Below are 9,876 nucleotides of genomic sequence, written 5' to 3'. Positions count from 1 at the left end.
GTTCCTTATTTTTTTTCGTTTCTCAATTGAACAGACAAGAGTCATCTGCCAATGCCTGCCTGACACAAATGGATCTTGCTCAATTGAACAGGGCCAAATGAGCGTGAGGGGGCGTGGGGTGCAGACAAAGGAGCTGTGGCTGGCGGGAGAACTAAGGAACCCAGGCTTGGCTTGTTGGGGGGAGTGCCGGGGGTAATTCACCAAATGCCATGGTCGTTTAGGAACACCGACCCCCCTTCCCGACTCCCACCCACATCATGCACAAACACACACACACACAAACAATCCAGAACAGCCCCTCACACACCGGAAAAACACACAGACACACAGACACAGACACACACGCACACACACACACACACACACACACACACACACACACACACACACACACACACACACACGCACGCTTGCCACGTGCACATTCATCACATTCATAAAGAACTGAGGAGATCACTAGTTCAGTCATTCCCGTTGCCGTAAAAGAAATGCAAACTATGACAAGGTAATAGGCTCCTGATCACTTAGTCCACTCTGGATTCAAAGACTATTACGCAAGACGCACATACACGAAAAAAGACCGGCATTATGAGTCTTCTGACACATTTCATTAGTCAAGGCCCATTTAATCCATACGGGCCTCGCATTTTCCACAATTATCTGAAAACCTTTTTCACTTTGGAGAGGCGATGATAATTTGCAGCTTTTGTCTAAATCCTCTCAAAACCCCCTCTGTGACAAAAAAAATGATTAAGAGAAGTGAACTGAAGCAAAGACATATTCGATAAACGAATCAGTTATTTTAATCGAGATAGTACTTTTAACGGGAACAGAGCCAGGAGGACACCCACGAAAAGAAAAAAAAACAGTCCCAGGCATAACATCTACTCTGGCACCATGACAGCGTATGTCATCCAATCACACTAACAGCCTTGTGTGAAACTGCATCACCTGGTTCGGCTGATTTTAATTATCAGAACGAATCTTGGCAGCAGGAGACTGTGCACCTGGCAACCGGCATGCTAAGGGGTGACAGAACAGTCGCCACTGTACCAGAATGTGGAACTGTGTGGAACTTTATTTAAAGGCTACCAAAGTTCCATTCCGTGGCCAAGTCATCATTATCGGCAAGCAGTCCTTCCAGAAGTTCGTGCTGACCCACTCCATCCAGGAAGCGGCATGTCATATTCATAAGGCAGTGATTTGCTGAGCAGGGTGGCTGAGAATGATGATGATGTGTGTCCAGCCAGCCAGACGCGACCAATCCATTGATGCATAAACAACTTATTCAAGAGCTGTCAGTTTTGGGGTTTTCTTTGGCACGGAAATATTCGAGTGAGGATTTTTTCAAACCGGTAAAAATAATGCTCTTGTGTGAAAATGTGGTAATGAGGTAACTGTATTTGAAAAAGTTTCAAAAACAATAACTCCAGGCATTTTTGTATAAATACATATCTGCAGTACATACATGTATTTACCCAGATACTTAAATCCAGCCTCTGCCAGACAAAAACGTACCTCCCCATTTTAACTATTACAGATCGCTTTAGCCTCGCTACGAATTGTGTGTTCTGGAAAGAGGCTTTAAGGCTCCTTGTGCACTGTATGTAAAAGCTATAGGACTTAGAGGTCTACAATCCTAAGTGATGTACAAGCACAGGCGATAGGATGATTGTGGAAGTTAATTCAAGAGGGTGAAGCCTTGTAAGGATGAGGTCTATTTTCATCAATGTTTTTTTTCTCTCAACGAGACACTCAGGAAACGATCAGGTATGTCACTGTCAATTGAATCATTACAATACACTCACAGAGGGTGTGTGTGTGTGTGTGTGTGTGAGGTGAGAGAGAGAGAGAGAGAGAGAGAGAGAGAGAGAGAGAGAGAGAGAGAGAGAGAGAGAGAGAGAGAGAGAGAGAGAGAGAGAGAGAGAGAGAGAGAGAGAGAGAGAGAGAGAGAGAGAGAGAGACTGATGTGAGTGGCCTGCATATGTGAGTGTCTTTGCTCTTGGTAATAGAGATTGCACAACCCTTTTTTCTATAAAAACAACTGCTGCAGCAGAGAAAGCCATCCCTTTGTTATATTCAGCTTTAATGCTCTCTATTGTATTTGTAATTTGGGACTCCCAAACAGTCTACCACGCCCCCACAAATGACACTTTTATAGACCTCTTACTCTTCCAGGCCTTACTTTTACATTTTAACCCCTTAAGAAGCGGCTTTATAAATGTATTGCTACCAGTATGGTAATGACCAAGTCGTGGTGCATTACTAAAGGGCCTGTGTTGTGTCATAGTATTGTAGTGCTATGGTAGTTACATTTCAATGACTATTACAGCGTGCCACTGGAGGTACGGCGCACATTAAGGGGCTACAGCACAGCAACTGCACGGTCTATATCTGAATTTCCAAATCTTTACTGCCTTCTTGATGCCACTGCTTTGTTCCACTGGCGAGCTGGAGAGAAAATAATGCCATACCTGTCTCCTTGTGTGCTCTTTGCCTATCTCCTTCTTGAGCATGTGTATTCCATAATGGAGCCGGTCGCAGACTATGACACCTTAGTCCTTACGGTAGGGACACATAGGAGGCGAAGCAAGCGAAGCGAAGAGAGGCGAAATCCAACCGTCATCAGGTCGTCGCGGCGAATCAAATGGAATGGAACAGTTATGTTGTTGATTTGATTGGGCCGCGGCAGGCGAATTCGCTCCTCATTTGCATGACATTAAACTTTCTTTAATAATTGTGCTTCGCTTCGCCCCTGTTCGCTTGCTTTCGCTTGCCTTCGCCTCTCTCATAGGAATGAATGGCAAAGTTCGCAAAGTTCGCAAATTCGCGTGTATGTGTCCCTACCGTTAGTCCTCCCATATATACCGATAGGAACAAATATATATTTTAAATGTACATGGCTATTTTACATGTACATAGCTATTGTACATGTATATTCTATATGTTCCACATAAAATGGAAAATGGGGCCCTTTCATAGTTTAGTGCCATGTAAGTAAGCACGAATACACCTGTACATGGAATGTGTGTATATGCCTTGGTTATACCGTATATATGGACATTAAATACTCCATTGTGGGGGGGGGCGCTGTGGCGCAGCGCGCTAAGCCCCCCACATTTGGGCTTGCATGCCCATGGGGACCCCGGTTCGAGTCCGGATGGGGTCATTATTCAATCCTCATCCCCATCTCTCACCCACTCCTTTCCTGTCAGCATCTCATACTATCCTGTCAATAAAGGTATAAAAAGCCCCTAAAAAATATATTTAAACAAATAAAATAAACAAATACTGCATTGTGAATCTCTTTCTTGTGTACGTCCTCCTCTATTTATTCCACTATTGAGCTGATTGATGAGTATGACACCATAGTCCTAATTTATGTACTCCTTGTGTATCTCGTCGTTTACTCAATGGGCAAATAATCTACAACGTCTGACATTTGTTCAGTTGCACTTCAGGGTGCCCACTGTGCGTACATTCCTAGAATACAAAATGGAGTCTGGAGGTATAGAGAGAGACTGAGAGCTGCTTAGTCCAGGTTAGCCCAAGTTGCCCACAATCTTCCAAATTAACAAACTCACACAACCGGCCAGCACTAGCCTTGCATGACCTGCCCATAATACCAGAGATTCTTTAAGTATATAGAGATATGCCAACATAATAGGTTTCTATGGGCACCTAAAGGGCCGTGTCATAATGCTCCTACCATGAATAGAACAGTCCTTAGGTCTGCCTAGGTCTGCCTAAAGGGGGATTTCCCCCCCTCCCCCTTGCAATAATAGAACCCGGAAACAATGGGCCAATGGAACCTCTCTCTCTCTACTTTCTCTGACTATACTCTTCATTCCAATTCATGGTCTGGAGGTTCTTTGACCCAATGCGATTTTAGGGGGCAGGGGCATTGCACTCAGTTCTGGTTTGAAGCCATTGGACAAGCTTTCACCCCATCGTTTGCTTATTGGTCGGCAGCCTGGAGGACGACTAAACCAGAGAGAGTAGAGAGAGTAGAGAGAGAGAGGTTCCATTGGCCCATTGTTTCCTGGTTCTATTATGCCCCCCCCTTAGGCAGACCTAGGCAGACCTAAGGACTGATCTATTCATTGTAGGAGCATTATGACACGTCCCTTTAGGCAGACCGGAACCTGGTCGCGTTAGGTGCCCATAGAAACCTATTACTGTATGTTGGCATATCTCTATACTTAAAGAATCTCTGACTAAACCCTCGCCAGAGAACCATGGCCAGACCATGAATGCGAATGAAGAGAAGTATTATTAATGGGCGGGTCAACAGGCTAGCCCACCACACACCACATACCTTCACATCGCATGGCATGGATAGCCAACCACACCCCAATAGGGGGGAGCTGATCCGATTCCTGACAGCCCTAATCCAAAGACAGTTGAGAGATACCAACCCCCCAACCCCCCCACCGCCCCCAATCCACAATCACCTCCACTCACCCCCTGCACTCCGGAGGTCTCCTTCCATTCCAGATCTCCTTCCCCCAGCAACAGACCTTCAGCCCCCCACCCCCATCCCACCCGTCAGATTAAGTCATCCTCCTAACCACATGGTCTTAAAAGCAGTAAGGACACCAGTATAAACACACACACACACACACACACACACACACACACACACACACACACACACACACACACACACACACACACACACACACACACAGATGCATGCACAGACACACACGCACACGCACACGCACAAGCACACACACACACACCACACGTGCACGCACACACACACACGCACACACACACACACACACACACACACACACACACACACACACACACACACACACACACACACACACACACACACACACACACACACACACACGCATGCACCCACACCCACCCACACTAATCGGGTGACTGGGATCAAGTGGGGCATATGGTCTTAAAGGGCTTGCTCAAGCTACTCGGGTGAAATGGATGCACTTCAAACCTTAAACAAACAAAATCTCTCGCATTTACATACAGTGCATGGCGCTCGCACTGGGCCTTGCAGAATCTGAAGTTAATTGAAGTAGCCTTTGGACGTTAGCATGTGTGCAATCACATGTTGGCATTAGCATGTTGCAAATCCAGAAAAGTCTGATAATCCTGGAGGTATTAGGTATTATTGACAATAGATACATTGAAATGTGTGAGTTTGATACAAGTGCGCTGTTTTTTGTTTTTTTTTTGCTCGTTACACAACATAGAGAAAGGGATGTCCATTCAACTAAGCCTTGGCACTTTCTGTCACAATGCCCCTTTAACCCCTGAATTCATGAGAAAAGTCTGAGCCCATTTTAAAAGAAACTGACAGAGAGAAAAGTGGGCTACGCGCTGCACCCCTGCAACCCCAATGTGTGACAACGTAATTCAGGAGCCGATTGGGTTGTCGGGTGATGGAATGGGACAAATCTGTCGTCTGTTGGGTGGGGGAAAAAAGATTTCAAGAGGTCGTGTGAGGACCAAATAACAATCCTGCTACATCCCCTGTTTACATCCTTCTGTCACCACTCCCAAGGCCATAGCAACAACAGCAGATCCGACCGGCTTAAGACACGGCCCCTGTTATAAACTTGCTGCGACCAGAATGCCAACGACCAAGTCGTGATGTTTGGCTAAAAGGCTCTGTGTAAAGTTGCGGTTGTGTAAAACAATGGCTTGAAGTGTAATACAATGGTTGTGTAGTCTTTTCAATGACTAGTACGCAGCCATACAACGCCAAAGTACAGTTACTACGCCTCGCCAACATTAAAACGACCAGTTTCTTAACTCCGGTTCTCTGAATAGCATGAGTGAGGTCTCTCACATATGGGGAACGGCACTGGCGTGAACCAACTAAATAGGCCTTCAAAGCATTGGCCTTAGGTTGGATATTGCAGCTATTGCATATCTGACATTGCAATATCTCTAAAACGGGACACATTTGGACCATAGGGCTTTGTCCTAAGATAAAAGAGGCGTTATAAATGCCGTTTTCAATCTTAACTCAATGTTGGACAAAATATGTAGTTACTGTTCTTTGCCTTTGTACTGCAGTACAGGCCACTTTGTACAGGCAGTACAGGTTGAGCGATGCACATTTTGAGGCTATACCAGAAAACCGTACCCTGAACACCAGCGTTAACCAGATTTAAAACAGGAAACGGACATCCCCCGTGCTACCCAGATGGACCTTAAACTGTAAACCCCCAACACCCCGAGAATGAACCCAAACAAAAGTGAGATCATTTAAGTGCACATACACATAAAGCGAAATGTACAACCTTCTGACACCACTCTCAAGAACGCAGCAACTCTAACCATCTTAAAACCCCAACACCCATTTAAATCCAAAAACTGTGTCCTCAACACTAGTGCTAACCAGATGGAACTTCAACTCTAAACCGCCAACACCCCGAAAATGAACCCACATGAAGAGGGGTCGTTTAAGTGCAAATACAAGTACAGCGATATTGTCATCCCTCTGTTAACATTCTGAATGCCATAGCAACAACCCTATGTTCTGAACACCAGTGCTGACCAGATTGAACTTCAACTTAACCTAACTGTTAAACCCCCCGCACCCCAAGAATGAACCCAAGCAAAGGAGGGATCGTTCAAGTGCGCGTACTGTACACATAAGCGAAGCATCATCTCATAAGAAGGATTATGGTGTGGAAGTTTCTCCACTGTATTTAGTGTTCTGAGAAAGCAGCAGCGACCTCCATTCACTAATGAATGTTAACCCTTTGAGGAGTACCATCACAAATATGTGATTAGAATTTTGACAAAATGTTGAGTTCTCATTATGATGTCATAATGTCTTTGCGAGATTTTTAACACAGACGTCTATGGGAGCTGTAGAGTGTTCCAGTAAAATTCTAGAAGAACCTCTAGAAATTTCTTACTCCTCAATTAAAATGAAGCACAATTCCTTTAGTCTGATTAAAAGCTACAGCTTGTACGCCCAGCCATGGCTCTGGACTGCTAAGCCGGTGACCCTAGTTGGATTCCAGCCCTGGTCCTTTGCCGATCCTTTCCCGTTTCTCTCTCCCCACTCGCTTCCTGTCTCTCCTCCACTGTCCTATCTCAAAAATAATCAAATAATGTTAATAAGAAAAAAAAAGCTACAGGTTTTAACTGATTACTGTTAAGAACCAGAACTCTGCAGTCACATTCAGTAACGCTTAAACTCCACTTGGAAACACTTAAAACCCAGACACAGTAACTCCAATTACACAAAAATGAGATCAAACCGGATACACACTTCACGCAAGTTTCACAAAAGAAAGGAACTTTTTTTGATAGCTGTTGCAATCATTTCAGAGATTTTCATCTTCCGGGAATGCTGTTGAATGTAACATTTTCATACAGGTCTCTGACCTCATTGTAGCTAGACGTTAGGTAGTCAATGTAGGTGTGCAATGAAGCAATTAAATTAAATACTGGGGCTTTCAGGGAGCCAGTGGAGCGGAAGAGTGGCAACAATAAGGCAAATTGAAGGCTGCGCATGGTGCAGTGTTTCACACAAAAAAGGGGAGCACTTTCTGAAATAAACTATTTTCTTTTTCAAAAGCACATTTTTTTAGTCTCTCTCTCTCTCTCTCTCTCTCTCTCTCTCTCTCTCTCTTTCTCTCTCTCTCACACTCTCCCCACTCCTGAATTTGTGCCAGGTCTATAAAATCACAGCGCCCATCACGGAGAAGCGGTATAGCTCTCGGTTGTGCCTTCTCTGCGACCCAACCAAAATCTGATTGAGGAAATAAATCAAACTTGTCAGTGGAATAGATTCATATCTCTCGGGCAGGTAATGCCACAGGACCCGCAGTGCCGGGTAACGTAACCTTAAAAAACGGATCTCTCCAGCAGACAGAGAGAGGCAGGGACATCTTCTAGCCAACCCCGATCCCCCCTCCGGCACGCAGGGAAGCCTACAGGAGGGGGGGGACAGAGGGGTCTGTTGTCCCGGGCCCAGTGACAGAGGGGTCCCAGAATAGGGTTCTCATTATGTTGTATGTATTGGGTCGGGGGGCCTTTCAGATGACTTTGTCCGGGCCCGACCAAAGCTGTCAGCGGCCCTACCGGCTCGTCTCATACCAGGGGCCCATCTTAAATGATTGAACATTTCAAGGGCTGGTGCATTTTTTTTGTCCTTGTTTTTTCAAAGAAATGCCTGGCAGCTGAGTTGGCATAAATAAGCGCCAGTAAAAGCTGACCCCACACATGCAGATAGCACAAATGTTGTAAAATAAACATGACTGCTGAATAATTAAGCAGTTTGCATCCAGCAACAAGTTCTGCATATTCTTTTAGAAAAAAAAAAACATCCAACGGGGTTATATCAAGTATGCTTTGCTATGTTCTTTAGTCATAAACTGCTTCATATTTTACGTATTTTATCTGCTCTTTTCGGTATTTTTCTCCTCAAAGATGAAAGTGTGTGTGTGTGTGTGTGTGTGTGCGTGCGTGCGTGTGCGTGCGTGCGTGCATGCATGCGTGCATGCGTCCGTGCGTGGAGGTGACCATGGTGTGTTACTCCTGAGATGAAGTACTGAACTGCACTGAAATAACAATCGCCCTACATAACAACAAGATCCTGGGCACACACACACACACACACACACACACACACACACACACACACACACACACACACACACACACACACACACACACACACACACACACATGCAAAAAGGACTTTCCGCACCCAAAAACAGGTTAAGGGTTCTCCAGTGGTCTCGAGTTTCAGGCCCCAGGCCTCCCATGATAAAGGGAGACAAGGCCAAGTTGTGAACAAAAGAGTTCACACAGAGCATGTTGACCATTGTGGCCTGTTCCTATTCAGGCGTCCAGTCGACAGAAATATTGCATGGAGCAATACAACATCCTTTTTCAGGCAGTTATTTGCTTTTCTTAGAATGTGACTCAAAGAAGCTTTGATCCATATTTTTACTTCCAAAAAAATCCATTAGCTCATACAGACTTTTCATTTCATTCATTTTCAAAAACACAATCCACATTCAGTGAATGTTTAATCTCATTCCGTCTTTGAGGGAGGTTAGAAAAGAAACGTTGTGAGAACAAGGTTGACACTAAAAAAAAAATCGAACTCCCTTGAAACGGTCCATAACCCCTCACTACCTTCAACATTTCTGATTTAAATGCTGATTTTATGTGCAGGGGAGATCTATAAACGCTTCTTACCTTAGCTTTTGCCAATGCTGCTGCATACGCCACAGACCAGGGATGAATGTCAGCTCTCTATCCTCCTGTGATGTTCAGGTCTATGGCCAATAAACCTTGTGCAACTGTCTGTGAAAGAGAGACATAAAAGGAGGGAGAATTACAGTGTGTTGTCACAGTATAATGACGCGAAATGGATCTGAATATTGATGCAGATACAACACATTACTTTGCAGAGAAAGAGACGAGGCTTTGCCACAAGTGTGCAGCTTGCACTGCAACCTGAAAAGCACAAAGGAAAGGCTGAAACTAAAGAGTTTAACTATGTAGTGCCGTGTTTGCTTGCTTGTCTGCTTGCTGGCATGCTTACTTGCATGCTTGCATGTTTGCTTGCTTACGTGCTTTCGCTCTGCCCAACAGTTGTGAGTTTTCAACTCAATTAGCGGTCAAATGTTCGCCACTAGCGCAAATCCAACTTAGTTCTCCTCCCAATAGCCCCTCCGAAAAGCAGGTCAATGGGTCACTCCACTGACCTCCTTTAACGGCCAAAGCCTTGTCCACTCATTCATTATGGGTGGGCGCTTTTGCCTTCACTTCAAGAATTTAAAGAAACCAGCGCGCCGCATTGAACTTAATCAGTTCCAATCATCTCTCCAGCCCACAAATGGAGGAGAACCAGGAGAGTGC

The 9,876-nt window shown here is 44.9% G+C and overlaps 1 protein-coding gene across 1 annotated transcript in view; it reads right to left on the bottom strand.

Moving 5' to 3' along the window:
• LOC134436636 (semaphorin-6C-like) overlaps positions 1-9,876 on the bottom strand; it is a 219,422-nt gene that overhangs the window by 188,511 nt on the left and 21,035 nt on the right. The window contains exon 2 of the mRNA XM_063185950.1: positions 9,211-9,318. The gene's annotated coding sequence lies outside the window, so the exon portion shown is untranslated. The remainder of the gene's footprint in view (positions 1-9,210; positions 9,319-9,876) is intronic.

The sequence above is a fragment of the Engraulis encrasicolus genome, chromosome 20 (assembly GCF_034702125.1).
Source record: "Engraulis encrasicolus isolate BLACKSEA-1 chromosome 20, IST_EnEncr_1.0, whole genome shotgun sequence".
Lineage (NCBI taxonomy): Eukaryota > Metazoa > Chordata > Actinopteri > Clupeiformes > Engraulidae > Engraulis > Engraulis encrasicolus.
The sequence above is the reverse complement of the archived record's forward strand: the minus strand, read 5'-3'. Positions and strand labels throughout refer to the sequence as shown.